We start from the raw sequence: 19,621 nt of genomic DNA, 5'->3' as shown, positions 1-19,621 counted from the left end.
GTGTGTTCTGCCTCTGTGGCCACTTAGCCTGTAGCCTTTCCTCCCTCAGCACCTTATCTCAGTCTCACAGTTGGGTGGTTCCTTTCTTCCTGGCTGATGCTGCTCCTAATTTTCTTCAGTTAAGCACCTCCACCATTAAGCACCTCTCTTCAGGGAGAGAAATGTAGAACTTATGTCTGCACAATAAATTTAGAGATGTATTCTGCATTAGGGACTCATGATGTTATGAGATGTTCACTGATCATTATTTTGGAGTAAAATCTTACGTCTTCTATCTCAGACAATAAGACAAGCCATAGACTGGGAGAAAATGTTGCAACACACACACACACACACACACACACACACACACACACACACAATGAAGGACTATTATCTAAATTATACAAAGAACTCCCAAAGTATAAGATCAAGAACACAAGTAATTTGGTTAAAAAAAATGCACCAAGGACTCAAACAGATAATTGACCAAAAGGACACAAGATGCTAAATAAACATAAAAAGATGTTTCCCATTGTAGTTGCCAGGGAAATGTGAATGAAAATAACAAGCCCATTAATCCAGAATACAGGCCACACTAAGGCAAGGCGTGTTGGGAGCACAAAGGTTACAGCCACTTTGGATCTATATAGTTTGGCATCTAAAACAAAACCTCTCTTAGCATGTGATCCAGCAAGTGAACTCTTTCCTAGCCGCAGAAGAAATGAAAATGGATGCCTGCAAGAATGTGCTTGTGGTGCTCTTGCTCACACTGTTCAAAGTTTGAGAACAGGAGGTCTTTCAGCGGAGGAATGGCTGCGTAGGGGGTGATGGTCCACACAAAGGAATACTATCTAGCACTGAAAATAAAGAGAGCTACCAATTGATGAAAAGACACGGGAGAGCCTTAAATGAGTGCAGAAGTGAACGAAACCAGTAAGGAAGGCCACGGTGCTGACTAGATGCCACTCAGTCAGAGGAGGTACAGGCGGATCAGCAGTTACAGGGACAGGGAGAGGAAAGGGTGCCGACGAGGTGCGGGGTTGAGCGCAGAGGCTATAAGAACAGTAAATACTCCGGCGTTGCACTGATACATGTCATCACATGCCTGTCTAAAACTTTGGAGTGTACAGTACCAAGAGCCAGCCCGAACGTAAACTGTGGATGGGGAGAGAAGAGCCTGGGTGGGGAAGAAGAAAGTACAGGCGGCATGTTTGCAGCAGGGCTAGAAAGCTGGAATAAATTTACAGGCAGGCAGTGCTGGGGGCAGGGAGTTTGGGCTTCATCCTTCTGAACCACGAAAAGTATCGTGACTAGATTTGAATGGTGAGAAAAACACTATTGCTTGTGGCAGGAAAGATGACTTTCTGTTCAGGGCCATTAGAGAGGGACAAGCAGAGGTTACGACGGTAGCCAGGGGGAGAGAGGGAGAAGGAGACTAATGGATGGCCATCCTAGGACTGCCAAGAGACCAGGATTTAGCTCTCACCCCGCCTGTCTCTTAGCCTGAGGGAGACTGGCAGTGATCTGAGCTATCTGAGCGCCAGAGCAGGCCCATGCAAGGTGAGCTGAGAGTGAGGACCCTGCTCAGCAATGCTCTCCTCGCCCCGCCCAGATGTTCTTCTGCCATGTTCCATGCTCAGCAATGCTCTCCTCGCCCAGCCCAGATGTCTTTCTGACCATGTCCCACACACGGCAGGCATCACGCCGAGACCCTGCTGCTGGAGCACGAGGGCAACAGGACCTTCAGTGTGGGGAAAAGGTAACAGCTAAGCCTGGGAAACACCGATTCAGGTATTGCACAAACATCGCATGAAGACCAAGAACAGTTGTTTTACGAATGTGAAGGATCCAATGTGCAAATAGGTATGCCTTCTTTCGCTTTCTTTCAGAGTCGCCGTTGGCTACATAACTTGCACAGGCTAAGGTGTATGTAGAAGCCGGCTGCAAAGGCTGCCACAAACATTTGAAACTCGGTGGAAGTATCTGCTTTGCAGTTCCTGATCCCCTTACTGCCTGATTTGTCCAAACTGCCAAAGAATTGGTTCATTCCAGGTTCAATTGGCTATTCCTTGTGGCTGGCTACTTCCTGAATATACCCTTTCCCAGGAAGAAGAACCTACTCAGAGAGAGAAAAACCAGTTTGCAGGCTAGACTCATGTATGGAAACTGGAAATGGAGATTTAAAAAAACAAAACAAAACAAAACAAAACAAAACAAACAAGCCAAGAAAGATGCTGCTGAGAAATTTCTTGCCAAATTTAGTGATATTTCTCCAGAGAACCACATTTCTCTAATAAATGTTGTGGAGGCGTTCCTTAGGTTTTACTTGTCATTCCTTGAGGAATTCTCCTGCTAAAGAGTTCAACTTACTGAAAAGATGCCTCCTCAGTCTTCCAAACACAGATTACACCCAGCTGTGTAGGGAGATTGCCATGGAGCAAGGTTTAATGTAAGGCACTGGATGCAGAAGAGCTGAGGGCCAAAGGTACTGTCAGTGCCTTGCAGAACTGTCCACCCAACTATCACCGTGTGCCCCGGCCCAGGCACCTCTTGAAATCAGAGTGTCACTGCCCACAGTGCTCTTCAGTATTTAAAGATAACACCAGAAGGAAAATGGGCTTGGAACAGCTTAGGGATTCTTGCGCAGCTCGTAAGAAGCTCGCCTCTCTCAGTCCTGATGAGAATTGATAAGATGGGGTCAGACAGTAGAGGAGGAGGGCTCCTCTGTTCAGTGGACCAGAGAAGGGGTATAGGGAGGAAGAGGGAGGGAGGGTGGGAACGGGAGGAGTTGAGGGAGGGGCTATAGCCAGGCTACAAAGTGAATAAGTTATAATAAATAAATAAATAAATAATTAAATAAATAAATAAATAAATAAATAAATATAAAAACAAAGAATTTCCCCTCTCACCTCTTCCCGAGTAAACATTTGCTGCAGTGCGTGCTGAGCGCCTTTCCAAACCTGTTCACATTCTGCCAGTTCTCCAGCTGTGATTGTCTCCGGATAGTTGTTATTAAGCTCTTCTTAATGGCTTCCACTTTGTGTCGGTCAATTATACTCACAAACTTTGCACTGCAAGGCCGACTGCCGCACCCACTTTACGGGATCAGGCCCACAGGAAGAAGGACCTGCATGTCTGACCCCGACAATGAAGAAATAAAGCCACTGCTAGCTACTGCCTTACTGGTGCTTGAAACTTTTTATTTTATTTTTTAAATGAAGGCTTTATGAAGTGAATTCTAAGGAAACCCATTAGAACTACAGTTTTGAGACTTGTATTGAATGCCATTGCTAAATTTCAGGGAACGTGGTTGGTCTCTGAGTTTCAAACCGTGGAATAAAGAGGTGTTGTTGAAAGAGAGAGAGAGAATAGGTAAATAAACCAGGCTCTAGAGCAAAGAAAACAGAACAAAAACTTGGGAACTGGTCAGTTGCAGGACAGGAAAAGAAAGAATCAGAGGAGATGGTGCCTAATGTTGGGATAAGGCCCATGAAAGAAGGGACAGGGGTAGCCGTCACCAGGGAAGGAGGGAGTTGGTTGGGTGTGTGCCATTGGTATCAATATTGGATGTTAAGTTTGAGAGATCAGCTGGGAAATCATGCCTGGAAGTCATGAGAGTGACAGAGTGTGCAGACACAGGCTGTGAGAGACTCACTGTTAACGGAGGAAAACCAGATTTGTGTGTTTGTGTGTGCATGTGTGCGAGTGTGTGGGAGTAAAATAGACAAGAGGAAAATTTGTCATTTTAACCTTCAAGATTTTTAAAGATTTATTTTTATTTTATGTGTATGAATGATTTGCTTGTATGTATATCTGAGCACTGTGTATGAGCCTGGAGCCCGTGGAGGCTGGAAATAGGCATTGGATCTCCTGGAACTGGAGTTAGGGATGGTTGTGAGCCGCTGTGTGGGTGCTGGGAACTGAACCTCAATCCACTGCAAGGGCAGCGGCGTTCTTAACCACTGAACAGTCTCTCTAGCTCCATTTTAACCTTTCGATTACACTATTTATTTATATAGAAGTTGGCTCCACCACGTAGGCCCTAGAGAATAAACTCAGGTGGTCAGGCTTGGCAGCACCTACTGAGCGTCTCAGCAGCCTCGTTTTTTACCATTTCTATATGTCCAGTTCAACGACACTAACATGTTACCATGCTGCCCGACTGGTAAGGTGTTCATTTCCAGAACTTTCCATCATTTCAAATCTATTTTCTCTCTTCCTCATTCTCTCAGTAATACCTTTTCTTTCTGTCTCTATGACATTGACTATCCCAGAAACTTCACCTAAATATAGCCATTTTACAGTAAGTACCCTTTGGTGTATCCGGTTTCTTTCCTCCTCTAGTATTTTCAATATTTACTCATGTGAAAGCCTGTATCGGATCTCCACTCTCTTTAAAATAGATAAATAGTATTGTGGCATTTGGACATAACAAATTTTGTTTATCCATTCATTCCCAAACAGACAGTTTTAGGTAGCTCGTGCATGGATCATTGGTGTGAAACATTTTTTTGAATTCTGGTTTCAATTATTTTGTGTGCGTAACCAAGAGTGAATTTTCTGGGTCTTACAGTAAGTTTACATTCATTTTTTTTTCCTCCCTGAAGAACCACCAAACTCGTATTTCAAAGAGTCACCATCTTACATTCTTTTTCAAAAAGATTTCATTTTTAATCATGTGGACATGCACATGCCTGTGTCTGTGTGCATGTGACTGAAGGCACCTGCAGTCCGGCAGAGGATGTTGGATCTCTTGGAGCTGGAGTGACAGGTGGCTGTGAGCTGCCTGATGAGTGCTGGGAACCCTACCTGGATTCTCTGCAAGAGCAGTATGAGCTCTTCACTGCTGAGCCATCTCTCCCACCTGCTCCTGGCATTTTACATTTGTACCAGGATCTTGATTTCTCTAAATCCCCATCAATATTTATTATTTTCTGTTTTTTATTTTAATGTTACTGTGCTTATGATAAAAGCCCTTCCTTAGAGTCACTTGTAGAGCACTTCCCTGTGGTTTTATTTGTCATTCCTCAGTGACTTATGAGAACTGGCAAGCAGCTGTTAAATGCTTGCTGACTATACATCTTTGAGGAATGTCTGTTATTCAAGTCTTTGGCTCTTGGGTTTAACTGGGCTGTTTGTCTTTTTATTGCTGAATTGTTAATGTCTAGACTTCCTTACATGTTGTAGATATTATGTTTTAAAAATTTTATTTTTTATTTTCCATTCGTATGTGTGCCTGAGTGTGAGCCTGCAGTGTATGCGGTCTGTCTGTCTGTCTGCAGTGTATGTGTATGCAGTGCCTGCAGAGGCCAGAAGAGGGTGTTTGGTCCCTTGGAACTAGGTAAATATTTATAAGATATGTGGCTTGCAAATATTCCCTTCCATTCTGTAGGCTGCTCTTTTACATCTTCCAAAATGTCCTCTGATGTATAATAGTTTCTAATTTTGATGATGGCCTTTTAATTTATTTTTCTTTGGTTATTCATGCTTTCACTGTCAGGTCTAAGGACCAACTATTATATTCAGGGTCATGGCAATTTATTCTCCATTTTCTATGGCGAATTTTATGATGTTAGATGTTTATATTTGCATCATTGACCCTATATGCTCTGTGTTTGATGTTTTATTCCCCTTTCTTTGTGTGTGTGGTACATGTTTTCATGTGTGTGCGTGTGACTGCATGTACTCTTGGAGGGCAGAGGTCAACGTTGAGTGTCAGCCTCAATTCCTTTCTACCTTGATTTTTTTCTTAGAGTCTTTCACCAAATCTGGAATTCACAGACTGGCTAGGCTTGCTGGGCAGTGAGCTCCAGGGATCTGCCTTTCAGAATGGGTGCACAAGTGTGTGCCTGTCTGTTTACACAGCTATGAGCATCTAAACTTACATCTTCAAGCTTAGGTAGCAAGCGCTTTACCGACTTCTCAGCAGCAGTCTCTTTTTGTCTGTTGGGTTTTCTTTAGTCTTATGTGAGTTTCTGCTTTGTCAAAAGGGAGATATTCACTTTCTTTCTGTTTTATAGTGACACAACGTTTAACTCTCTGAAATGTTGATTCCTTACCTGAAAAATGAGGATAGTTCTTTTTTTTTTTTTCCTTAGGGCTAATGGAAAGACTAGTTTATAAAAGATTCACCAGTGTTCTGGGAACCTAGTAAGAGCCTGGTGAGTGCTAGCCAGTATCTTGTTGTTGCTATTATTATTCTGGGAGTTCTGTGTGTGTGTGTGTTTTGCCTGTCTACATATCTGTGTACCACACATACACAGTGTCCTAGAGGCTAGAAGAGAGGGTGTTGGGTATCTTAGGATTGGAGTTATAGATAGTCATGAATCACCATGCGGGTGCTAGGAATAGAACCCAGGTCTTTTTTGAAGAAAAGACAGTGCTCTGAAGTGCTGAGGCCTCTCCCTTGTTCTGGAAGTTATGTGTTGTAATTTTCTGTTTCTTTCATAGCTTTTGAACCTAGAGTAAAAATATGACAAATATAGAGGAAAAAGAAAAGGTTGAAATGACTGTGTCCCAATAATTTTTATTGAAATCGTTAATGAAAATGTTCTCTGAGACATCAGGAAGTAACTGCTTTAAACATTACAGTGCGAGTGTTGTGATAAGTTAGCAAAGGAGTTTCCTTGTCTATCCCCTCTGTAAAGAAGGAGAGCACAGTCTTTATCAGAAAGATAAAGACTCTGGGTGTGTGGTGTGGACAACAGAACAGGCAGAGGAAAACAAGAACAAAGGCTGAACCTGAGCAAGCCAGATAGATGTTAGGACAAGTGACACAAGCCACATTCTAAGTGCTTAGAAATGTCCCACATCAGGAGAAGGCTTGAGACAGAGGGCAGAAAGACAGGAGGATTCCTCCGGGGTCATTGGCCCTTTCGCTGTGTCTGGGAGAGAGGAGCTGGACAGAGAGGTAGAGAAGCTAGTTACAGAAGAGGCGTGAGCCACTCCATCCACCTTCCTCTCTGTGAGGCCACTGTCTGGAGGCTGATGCATCCTCAGAATGGGAACTGGAGGAGAAAGGAACAGAAGGGGGAAGCGAGAGGAAGCTGAGGGAAAGGATGGTTTGCATAACCATAGCCCCAGCTCAGACCCCACGCTTTCTCCACTGTCAGAGGAAGAAGTCAAGAAGGCAAGACAAAGCTGCTAACCATCCTACTTCTCCTTGCCCACCCCATCCTAACTTGTCAAGAATTTAGACCATTATAGTCACGCACATCTCCCCCCACCCCCAGGGTGTGTGTGTGTGGGGGGACAGAGAAACTTTTAAGTGGGCCTAACCATTTACCGTATCAGTTCAGGTTTTACAGGTTATTCTCCAGAAAGAACGGGGAATGTCTGTCCTTGTTCCACTAAACCCTGAAGCTGGGCACAACTTGTTATGTCTGGCCTCCTCCACGTGAAGTAGCCCCATGGGGTAGTATGGATTTTCTCGGAGGATAATGATTAGTGGAGTGTGGGCTGTAGACCCACAAGACAATTTGCAAATTCATAAGAAATGTATTGAAATAAATCTTTCAATATTTAATTTGCCTCTTGCCTTGTTTGTTTGGATCTCCCTGTTTCTGTTTGTGTACAGCCTTAAATTCCAGCCAGAGCTACAGAGAGAAACCCTGTCTTGAACCCTCCACCACCACTGGGGGAGGGGGGGGAGAAGGGAGGCAGGGGGCACGCCTTTCATACCCAGTGCTTGGGAGGTAGAGGCAGTCAGATCTCTGAGTTGGAGGCCAGCCTGTTCACAGAGTGAGTGCCAGGACAGCCACGGCTACTGGAACAGAGAAACCCTAGTCTCAAAAAACTGAAAAAGAAAAAGAGAGAGGGACACACACACACACATACACAGAGACAGGGAGACAGAGAGAGGTAGGCACAGTTTAGCAACATTCCTAGTCCTTCGCAACCCAGCCTCAACCTCACGGGCTTCTCATGACATGACCAAGTACTTTATTAATATATATGTTATGTTCGCTCCAATTCCTCTCTCTCATCTGCTCCCTCACCTTCTTCCCAACATGCTCCTCTTACATTCATGTCCTCTTTTCACATGTGACTCTGAGTTGAATGAAAATGCTTGCATGGGCGTGGGTGGGAGGCCCTTTACTGGAGCTCAGGCACTATAACAGCAGCTATACTGCAGGAGAAAATGCTGTATCCTTCCTCCAGCAACCTTTAAAAGCTAACTCCCCATCTCCCACCACTTCCTGTCATTCTCATCAGCTTCCTAGCTCACCAATGTTTATCCTTCCTTTATCAAATCTTAGGATCCACCCAGGCTATTGATAACACAGAAAGATGTTTAATTTTCACTAGCTCTTCTATTAAATACTTTTTTTTTTTTTTTTTTTTTTTTGAGACAGGCTGTCCTTGAGCTTGCTGTGTGCCAAGGATGACCTTGAACTTCTGGTCTTTTACTCCCACGTGTCACCACACCTGGCTTAGTGTGGTACTGGAACTTGAACCCAAGTCTCTCTGCATGCTGGGCACGTTGTATTAGTAGTGATTTCATACAAGTTTTACTTTTTAATTCACAGTATGTTTTTATTTAAAAAAGCAGCTTTCTTCCTTAAATATTTAAGTATAGACAAAGTGGATGGCACATGATACCTTCAGGGGTAAGCATAATTCTGTAAGGAACTGCCCAGGGCATAATGCACTCTGTATTGAGGATGCCAGGTGTCAGGTAGCCTCACGCTGGTGATTGCTGTTGATCTTGCAGATGAGGAGGCTGAGGGCCATCATCAAAGTGGCCAGGAACTGAATGTCAAGACCAGGAAACAAATGCAGACAGGACCTGGCTCCAGAGCCAGGAATCCAGTCTTTGCCTGTGTCTTTACTTCGCTCTGCACCTACTCGTCTCTCTATCACCTTCCGTTCTCCCGTTTTCCCTCTCACTTGTGTGGTGTAGGTGGCCTCCCCTTGTGAAGCTGGACCTAAGAATAAGGTTACTTACCATGGGGAAGCGATGACTCCTCACCTCCTCACCTCCTCACCTCCCTTCTCCCTCATGTCTTCTTCTCACTGGACACTCTAGTGATGAAGGCAGGCCGAGTATTCCTGCCAGCATGCTGCGTCTTCACTTCCATCCCCTCCGCCATCCACTGTGCCTGTCTGGACAGTCGGTCTCCCTGAACAAGTCCTATCTGTCCTTTGCGATATCATACTGGCTACCATTTCCTCAGTGACCCCCATGTTGCAAGGCAACATCGTGTTTCAAAGTTTGCACGCTTCCCATGATGCAGCAGTTTAAGCTTTAGTGCATATGTCCAGACTCAAAACCTCTAAGGGCAAGGACTGCCCCCCTCCTCTGCCCTACCCATGACACACACAGTGTTATTTCTGGGTTAGCTGTAAAGAATGGCCAGGAGAGGGTGTCACTCTTCTGGTTTATCAGCAGGCATACAGATTTTAAGTGTCCAGGCGGCCATCTTGTTAACCCAAAGAAGGTAAGCCGAAGCTTTAGACTTCCAGCTATGTCATTTGGCCGTGCCGGAAGAGAGCTGCACCACACGGACTCCCCGGCTATGTAAGACAACCAAACACTCCCACAGCTGCTGTTCGGTGTTGGCCAAGCTAGTATGGGCTCTGCTTTGAGGGAACTTTCAGCCAAATAAGTTCTGTATGATAAGGTAAGGTATTGTTCTATTCTCTCAAATCCCACCGGGCTGGGATTTGAATCCAGGGTGGATACTGTGTGAATCCCATCCTGTCTAAAATTCCACACTATCATTTACTCATTAATTAACTATCTCGTCCATTAATTCTACAATTACGTATTATGTGCATGTGCTGTGCTAGGCATGGTTCTAGGTGTTAGAACTAGAGAGTCGAGACAGATTTCTGATGCTCTCTTTCTTTCCTGGAAAATGAATAGATGATTGCAATAGTCTCATCAGCAGCGCTACGGCCTGTCTCAGTTTGTCCTGTAAGCATTGTCCAGTAGGTTAGCCACCTACTTTGTATTATTATGACAGGGCATGCCATGGGGGTAAAGGACAGTAGCATGCAAAGCATTTGCCACTGTCCAGCTGACAGTTCTTTTTTTTTTTTTCTTATTACACTTTATTTACTTTGTATCTCCCCTCTAGTTCCCTTCCCCCTCCCCGACTGACAGTTCTTAACGTCCCTCCACTGAGCTTCCACATGACGTTTAGATTCATTCACATCCTGCCAGGTTGTCTGGTCCTGTAGAAGTACTGGGTAACATGAAGAGTAGGACATGGAATCTGTCCCCATCAGCCTGGGTTTGGGGCTGGAGAGATGGCTCTGTGGTTAAGAGAGCTTGCTGCTCTTGGAGAGGATCTGGAGTTGGGCACCCAACACCCATGTGGATTGCTCACAAACACTTGTATCTCCAGCTCCTGGAGATTCCATGCCCTCTTCTGACCTCACATGGCACACACACACACACACACACACACACACACACACACACACACACACAAATAGAAATAAAATTTTAAAAAGAAGTTGGCCATTTGGCTGAAACAGAATGAGAATACAGTGTATTCCGTGTAGGGGGAAAGACGTTTCAGAGGTGAAGATCAAACATCAGGCTCAGGAGCTGATGCTCCGAGGGCAGTAAAAGCAAAGCCACATTTAGGAAACCTATTAGTCCTAATATACACCAATGGCTGCCCTGTGAGAGGTCACTTGGTTCTCTTGATGGGTGGTGGCTTATTTAAGGATTCAGTCCCTAAGGTTGACAAATCAGACTTCATTCACCTCCATCACTGCCGTCACCAGGCAGATGAGCTGTGTGGGCCTCAGAAACAGCCGCCATGCCCCTTACCAGGACTGCGTTGTCGATGGACCCATCATGTTCCCGAGGTGCGGTCAGGGGCCAGCTGATTCCCACCTCAGGGCTTGGTCCTCAGCATGTACTCTGGGGCCCTGAGGTGACACAGAAAGGTCAGCACACCCCGAGCTTCCTCCAAAAGCTCACTCTGTCACTTTCCCAGAAATCTTTGTCTTTGAGCTCATAACCTGCTGATCTTCCAGATCACGACAAATGAGTCAGCGGCTTGCGGTCCCCCAGGGATCTGACTGCATTCTTACCTGTGACTGCCTCACTTCCCCTGCAGACCCAGGTGGTGGCCGTTCAGTGTGTTGACAGTGCTCTGCCCTCCGGAAACCTCACTGGTCTTACCTCTCACAGTACTTCCTCCAGGCTAGAGGCAGCAGGCCTATTGTTTGAAGGCATTCAGGTGTGAAGTCTTTTCTCCTGGTGGGAGAAAGGGTAGCAGAACCACCGTACTCTTTGCCATCCCAGTATTTTAAGCCGTCACTATGTTACAGACAAGGAAGATGAAAGTCGCCAGGTAGGGAGTGGTTGAGACCAACTGTAAATTCAGTCTGTGAGTGTGTGTCCATGTCTGTATCCATGCCTGTAGGGGGCAGAGGTCAACGCTTGGTGTCTTTCTCAAGGGCTCTCTCTGTGTTTTTGAGAGAAAGCCTTGTGCTGAGCCTGGAGCTCACTGCTTCAGCCTAGGGAGCCACAGGGGCTCTTCTGCCTCCAAAGATTAGAATTACAGGGACATGTTGCTATGCCTTGCTTTTACAGTGGCTGTTGAGATTTGAACTCAGCTCCCTATGCTTGGACAATAAACAATCTCCTCAGCTCCACCCAACATTCTTAATTATTTAGATTACTTTTTCTTTCTTTCTTAAGATTACTTTCTTATCTCTCTGGCATTCTTAAAAATTTGTGTAAGTATGTAAATAAAAATGATCATTTTGGGGGCACAGCATCCCAAATATGGCTGTGGGAGACCAGAAGGTGCCACCTAACTTGATCTCATTAGCATATAGGTTAATTTGGGCTGATGGTCTGGGGAAACAGTAGGCTTTCAGGAAGTTCAAACCCAAAACCTACCCAGCTGTAAGATCACCTACGTCTTCAAGAAGTCTTTGTCTGTAAAGTTGGTCCTGTCTCTGCATTAGAAAGAGAAGGATCCTTACACCACTGAAAATTCTTATTTATTTATTTTTATTTTATGCTCACTGCTGTTTCGCCTGCATGTGTGCCAGTGTGAGCGTGTCAGATCTTGGAGTTACAGACAGTTGTGAGCTGCCAAGTGGGTGCTGGGGAAGATGGACAGAGCTGCCGTGCGATCCTTACCACATTTACTGTGTTCTTCTTGGACCTTCCCCCCCACACCGGCCCCACCTCTGCTAGCCAGGGTGCGAAGCCACCTGAAGTTTCTTTACTTCATTTCCCACACTGTCTACGCGTGCTTGTGAGATCGACGGCTGTTAACCTTGTGCTTTCTCTCGTTAGTCTGTCTTTTGCTTTCTGTCATGAGGAAGAACTGTGAAAGGACAGGAGAAAATTACATCTTTCTTCTTCTTTAAGTATAAGTATTCATACGCTTTTGATAAATTAAAAAATGTGGTTAAGAAACATGAAAGAAAAAAGTGATTTTTTTAAAATGAGGGAATTTTCAACTGCAACATGTGTTAATTTTCAAGAAAGTCTAGTAGATATTAGTACCGTTTGTATAAAATAGGTTTATTGAAATATATTCAGCATCATAAAATCTATGCGCAGCAGGTTTTTGCTTGTTTTTATGGTTTTGTTTTTGTGAAATAGGGTCCTCTATGTAGACATGGCTGTCCTGGAACTCATGTAGACCAGGCAACCTCAAATTCACAGTTATCCATTTGTCTTTGCCCCCTGAGTTCTAGGATTAAAGCAATGCACCAGCATGTCAGGGTTTTTTTTTTTTTTTTTTTTTTTTTTTTTTTTTTTTTTTATGGCTTTTGAGGCAAATTGACCTTGTACTTGCTGTGTAGCTGAAGACCTTGAATTCCTGATTTTGATGCCATCACCTCCCAAATAGAATTATAGATGTGTCACCATGGCCAACTAATTGTTTTATTTTACACACACACACACACACACACACACACACACACACACACACACTGTACCCTTCTGTCTCTCACACACACACACTCTCTCTCTCTGTATACTTCATAGTACTGGGGCTTGAATCCAGGGGCTCTGGGGCTCATACATGCTAGGAAGTGTTCTGCTATTGAGCTATAACCATGGGCCCCAGCTAATTAAAAAGCAGCTTAGAGTTTGGCTTTAACACATAAGAATCTTCAGATTTACTATATTTATCTTTTGTCAAATCATTTGGTTCAGTTAAACTCACATATAACTACTAAACCCCTTTAGAGGAGAAGGCTGGGGTGGGGTTGGCATGAGAGAAGCACCCTGCCTGCCCTTGAAGGTATTTCCCAATTGATTACTTTTGGCTTTTAAAAATTCGTGTGTGTGTGTGTGTGTGTGTGTGTGTGTGTGTGTGTGTCTGTGTTTCTGTGTGTGCATACTATGCAAGTGCAGGTGTCTGTGAAGGCCAGAAGAGGGTGTAGGATTCCCAGGAACTGAAGGTAGTTGTGAGCCGCCTAATGTGGAGGTGAGAAACGCAGGTCCTCTTGAAGAGCAATAAGCTCTCTTACCACTGAGCTACCTCTGTAACCCCTTATTCTTGGCCTTCCCCCCTTTTGGTTTAGTCACAGTTGCTCAAGCCAGCAACACTACATGGTTTTGCATGTCTGTTAAATAACATTCAGTTTTTTGGTATTAGGACTTTCTCTTCTTCCTCTTTCCCCTTTTTATTCTCCTCCACTCCTCTTCCTTTTTCCTTCTTCCACCTCCTCTGCCTCCTCCTTCTCTTTCATTTCCTCCTCCTTGGTCTCCCTCTTTGACAGGGCTCACTGTGCAGCCCCGGCTCTGCTGACATTGTCCCCACCCCCACAGCCTCCCAACCATGTATGTCAAAGGCCATCACCACCACATTCGCCTTCTTTATTTTTTCCCTACTTGTTTGATTTGAAGAAATTGCATTCAGTTCTGAAGAAAGAAGTTCTCCCCTGTTTATTCCGCTCCTTCAGGGTAGTCACAGCACTGTGACAGCCTCGCTGCGCTGGCTCTTGTCTGAGGATTTTCCACGGTACCTTGCACTCAGAAGTGCAGCTTTGGTAATCATGAAACCACTCTGCTTCTTCTTTCCTGAGAAGCACATGGCTGACTGAACTTCCCCGCCGCCATGTTCCACCCTCATCCAGGCTGGCCTGAAACGATCTAGCAGGACTAACTGTGTAGGGTCAGGGTTTTTCTTTAGGGCTTGGGTTTGGTGATTACTTCCTTAGGTCTGACAACAGACCCAAGTGCCTCAGTGCCCACGTTTGACCCTAGGTCAGACTGTTAACCCAGCTCTGTCAGGATCAATGTTATCTGAAGAACTGTAGCCACCATCCCATGTTGAAACTGGGAAGCAGTCTGGGCTAGGTTTTGCAGTGTCTAACTGTTGGCTGCCAGGGAGGAAGGGACAGAGGGAAACAGCATGAGCCTGGACTTTGGGGGCAGGTGCATCTTCAGATCTTCCCTTTGTCACACAGACAGGTCTCAGCCCTAAAGCAGGTTAACACAGACTGCTAGGATGTCCTTGTCTCGGATGCTGGGATCCAGGTCTGCCCTCTCCGCACCAAAGAAAACACCATTAGGTGTGTCAAAGTTAAATTTATACATTCCAGCCTCTGTCTCACAGAATCCTAAGATGGCCACAGGCACAGTGGACAGGAAATAAAAGTGTCCATCTCATTTGTCCAAACTGTAAATATCTGTTCCACAATTTCCTTTAAAATATAGGGAAGTTAAACCGTGACCTGACACATTCAAGTGCTTGGTAACACCTGGCTGGGGACTGTAGTCTGTTACATCGTGCAGGAGTGCGTGGGAGAGCAAAACTGTTGACACCATGTCAGGAAGCCCAGAGGAGAAGAGGGTCCTACAAACCAGATCCACAGAGGAGTTCATCTAATTTGCAAGGCCGGGGTATGCCTTGGATACAAAACAAAAACAACAATAAAAATCACCTGATTAAGTCTCCTGTTCCCCTATCAAGGGGTCAAGACTCTCTGGAGGGGACAAGGTGGATGACCTGTGCTCGGGAACACTCTCACTGTATATTGCGGAAAGGTGGGATGTTGCCTTCGCGGCTCAGGCCATTCTTCCCAGGGCTCACGTTAAGCTTGCAAGGCAGAGCTCATTAAAGACACTGGGCATTATAAGAGGGATTCCCAGCAGTGGGGGTCACAGCATCAGGGAAGGAGAAGCAGAAAATCAGAATGGAAGAAGAAAGGCTGGGGATCCAGAGTAAAGGCCAGGGAAAGGTCAGAGTAGCAGAGTACTGGGATCTGTTGATATGCTTCTCAGACAGTTCTAGAAGAATCAGATGACTCACCGACAAAGAGCAACCTATGTAAGGGGTGCCGATGCTCAGGGAAGACTGGGACAGGCTCTTGGCCTCACTGTGCGTTGCTCACCGCTCCGCCTTGCCTTCCTTCTGTCTTCCCCCCACGCCTCTCCACATTTCTTCCTGTACCGACCCCATCTGGGAGCTGCCTGTCTGTTCGCCACCCTCGGCAGGTTCCAGTGCAGATATGAGAGCTGATGTGTGTGCAGAGAAAAACAACACCCTTCCTTCAGCATTTTAGGAAAATGTCTGCCGCACACATTTGCTCTGAGTGTGGCTGAATTGAAGCAGATCCGAGGAGGTCCAAGAGCAATGGACTTAGAGTCTGCTCCCCAGCTGTTTCTATTTAACTCTGACAGTTTAAGTTCACTTAGCTCGAAAATGAAGAGAGAGTAATATTCATCTCACTTAATGTGAAGATTAACAACCTGCAGAGCACAGCAGTATCTGGCACACAGTGAGTGCCCTATAGAAAGGATCATTTAATAAAACTCAATGAAAATGCTCACACAGTATAAGCGGGAATGCACATTAGTATACTTTGAAAATGACTTATTGGTACATAATACAATTCAGTCTATGCTTAAGAATGTTCCCAGATAAATATTCTCTGAGATGTATAAGTGGTAGTTATCTATGAATGTAGAGCAAACTCATATATAGAAGTATGTTTACAATTTAACAAGGGGACAGGCTATGGTCAAAGTGGACCTCTAGCCATTCTATCGTCTACAGAGGCACCTAAAATTACCTACAATGATCAATAAACCCCAGGTTAAGGTTATTTATTAATGTATTATTGCCCTGAGATAGTCCAAGAATAAGCAAATTGCTAACTATTTCACATGAACATACGGTTTTCCTTACTGCGAACAATCCAAGAGGGATTTCAATGTGTTCTTTTGTGATTTTCTCATTGGCTCTTGTCCTTCTGTCTTTTGGTCTCTTCCTCTAACTCTTTCCAGGACAACTGCATTGTATAAGAAAAGTTTCATTTTATCCTGAAACATGTTAAATGGCATATTGGATTAGAAGAAGGAATATTAGGTTGGAATTGAAACATATTACAGAGAACATACATGCACTTGAAAAACATGCTAACTTATCCCTCAAAGCCATTTACTAATTTCAAACTGAAATTTATTTATCAGATGATTCTTACTTCTGCTCTTGTTTCAATTCCAAGAGTCTAGGTACTGAGAACAGAGCCGGGGTCACAGAATTTGGAGGACAAGAAAATGCCTTTTAGTCTGAGCACATTATCAAGTCACTTTGAGATGGGATCAACCCTAAAGACACACTTGGCAGCCGTAAAACAACATGAGGATTCTGTGCCTCCTTCTGTTCAGGCCTGTTGGGATAGAATGCAGAGTATCTTTTCTCTTAGATTCTTCTAAGTCTTCTAGTGGGAGTCGGAAACTCTTTCCCACTGCCAGTACTATACAATTTCTCTAAAATGATATTTTACTGAGTATTTCAGTTGTAAATATTCTCAAAGACCCATTATAGATTGGGTTTCTGTGAAATATATATATATATATATATATATATATATATATATATATATCAAGTATGTATATAATGATATACATATCATTACAGTAAATGATGAAAACAGAAATAAGGTCAAAACATAGATGTGTCCAAATGAAAACACCCTGGAGACCTTTTGATAACTCAGAAATACATTTTCAGACTTCTGAATAAAAACTTGCATAGTTGGTTTACCATCTACTTTGTGACATAGAGACCCAAGCTACCCAATGAACCTGGGAAAAGATGAAGGAAGAAAGTTCACTTCCCTCCCTCCAGCCAGCTGCCTTATGGCTGCCATTTTGGATGAGGCTGAGAGGAAGAATACCGACTCCAGTCACAGAGTTACAGGGAGCCACTAGGGAAGCATCCGCCCAAAGAATCCATCCATCTTTTCTTCCTCGTGCTTTCAGAGAGCTGCTCTCAGGTTTCACTGAGGTTAGGAGAGAATCACCAGAGGCCACTAGAGAGAACACTGTCATCGCGTGGCGATTTCCCACTTAGTCACCCTGAAGCTAAGCGAAGAGCAGTCTCCTTTCATGGAGGTTGGCTCCTGGACTCCATGAATACCAATGTCAAGGGGTGCACAGGTTCCTCCTGTAACAGGTAAGCTGAATGTGTGCTTATATAGTTTAATCATCTGTGTGTTACTGATGAAATGTAAATCACAGGTAGATAGCAGAATGGCATCATTTTAGTGAAAAATGCCAAGAGAAATGATGCAAATGCTTAGCACAGAGGAAACTGTTTTATCCCTGTTTGGCAAATTTATGGGTAAGAAGCCTTTAGATATAAACAGTCTCCCTGTGCATGTTATACGTTATTTCTTCAATAATTCTTGCATCTAATAGGATAAGTACCATAAGTAATGATGCAAAGACTGTTTTTTATGCCTGAGAGGCCATATCATCCCAAAGTATACATGAGTTATAGCTGAGAGCCAGAATGCTCCTGATTCGACAAAGAAGATAACAATTTGAGAGAATTGTTCTTTGGCCTATGGGGTTAACCACAGTCAGTATTTATTTTTAATTCTTTTATTTAATCTGGAATTTAAAGAAGAAAGATGCCAGGTTATTTACTGGTTATCTTTTCATGTGCTGTAACAGGTCACCAGACCTTGCAAGGTGAAGTCCATACATTCTCCACAATATCCTAAAACAACATTAACTAGCCATCTTAAGAACAATTAGTGAACCCCTGAAGACTACAAGAAACTACTCTGAGAACTTTGTATGATTTGAGTCATGTATTTCAACCACTAAATGTCCCCAGGAGGTCAAGAGCTATTCTTGTTTGTCTTACAAAGGAGGAAACCAAGAAGAGATCAGAGAACTTGAAGAACATCGCATAGCTGAAAACATGTTCTCAGATTTTGAATGCAGCCACTCTATCCCCAGAGCGCATGCTTTATTGCTTTCCAGGACATGCCTCTGCGGTGGAGCATCTTCGGCCTTCCTGCTCCTGGGTAGTGCTGGGCACAAGGAAGGCATCTATCTGGTTGCTCGCTAGCAAACATCTTTAGCCTGCTGTTTTGCTGCCCTATGCTTCCTGCCACAGCTCCCAAGTTGCAGGAATTTCATGAATCACCACATGTCACTTTGATCTCTTTGCTCTTTTATGTTTTTATAATATAACAACTTCATCAAGATAGAATTTATAAAGAAACAATTCACCCATTTAAAATGTACAATTCAGCGACTTTTGTATCTTCGTAGAGTTGTGCAACCATCACCACCATCAGTTCTAGAACATTTCCAGTCCCCAGAAAAGAAACCTTATGCCCATCGCTCAGCTGCTTCACTCCACAACTTCTGATCAACCTTCTCCTTTCTGTCTCTATGTGTTTTTTCTATCACCAACATTTCATATAAACAGAATCATACAACATGTGATCTTTTGAGTCTATCTTCTTACTTGGTATGATTTTTTTTCAATTCATATTACAGCATGTCTTAGCACTTCATTCCTTTTATGGTTTAATAAACACCTCATTGTCTGAATCTACCGCATTTTTATTCACATATGCATCAAGTAATGGACATATTTCCACTTTTGGCTATTGTGGATAGTGCTACCCTGAGCATCTGTGCACAAGTTTTTGTGTTTTAATTTCTCACAGGTATATATAAGCTTGGCTTCTGTTTAACATTGTGAGGGCTTGCCTTAATGCTTTGCTCTTTGCTTGTTTCTGAAACTATTTTTATTTATGTGTGTCAGTATGCACACATATGTGCAGGTGCCCAGGGGGGCCACAAAAGAGGATCCAATCCCCTGGAACAGACGGTTGTAAGTTGCACATGCGGTGCTGGAGACTGAACACAGGTACTTGCAAGGTCAGCGCGTATTCTCAGTCTCTGAACCATCTTCCTTGCCCCTGGGTTTGTTTTTGTTTTGCTTTGTTTTTGCTTATTGATAGTAAGACGTTTCCAGCCTGCAAAAAAAATGAAATGGCTTTGCTTCTCAACAGGGCACCTGGGCCTTAGGCAGCAAAGGTACCCGATGTTGTTCTCAGCAGTCAGCATCTGGCTGGGCATGCACAGTGACTTTCAGCAGTGGAGACCTAGTGGACGCTTGCAGTAACTGTGTGTCACTAAATCTTTTCATGAGTACATGAAGAAAATTTAATAAACGATGCTAACAATAACAGTTCATAGCTGTCATAAACTGCAGCTCCTCTAAGCAACCTATGTAATAAAAATATTCTTCAATTTCAGAACTCCTGAAGTGCTTTAGAGTTTTTCCAGGCTGCTTCTAGAATTCTAGAACTAAAGTTTTTAAAAACCATAAGACTGACGCCCGTAATTCTGTGTTGTTAACTTGGTAGAGTTGGGAAGTAAAGA

General features: G+C 43.9%; 1 pseudogene; it reads left to right on the top strand.

Annotated features, from left to right (window-relative positions):
* Nucleotides 1-865: 865 nt before the first annotated feature.
* LOC129682895 (interferon-inducible double-stranded RNA-dependent protein kinase activator A-like) lies at nt 866-11,089 on the top strand (annotated as a pseudogene).
* Nucleotides 11,090-19,621: the final 8,532 nt, after the last annotated feature.

Source organism: Psammomys obesus, unplaced genomic scaffold, assembly GCF_907164565.1.
Source record: "Psammomys obesus unplaced genomic scaffold, mPsaObe1.curated_primary_1811, whole genome shotgun sequence".
NCBI lineage: Eukaryota > Metazoa > Chordata > Mammalia > Rodentia > Muridae > Psammomys > Psammomys obesus.
The sequence above is the reverse complement of the archived record's forward strand: the minus strand, read 5'-3'. Positions and strand labels throughout refer to the sequence as shown.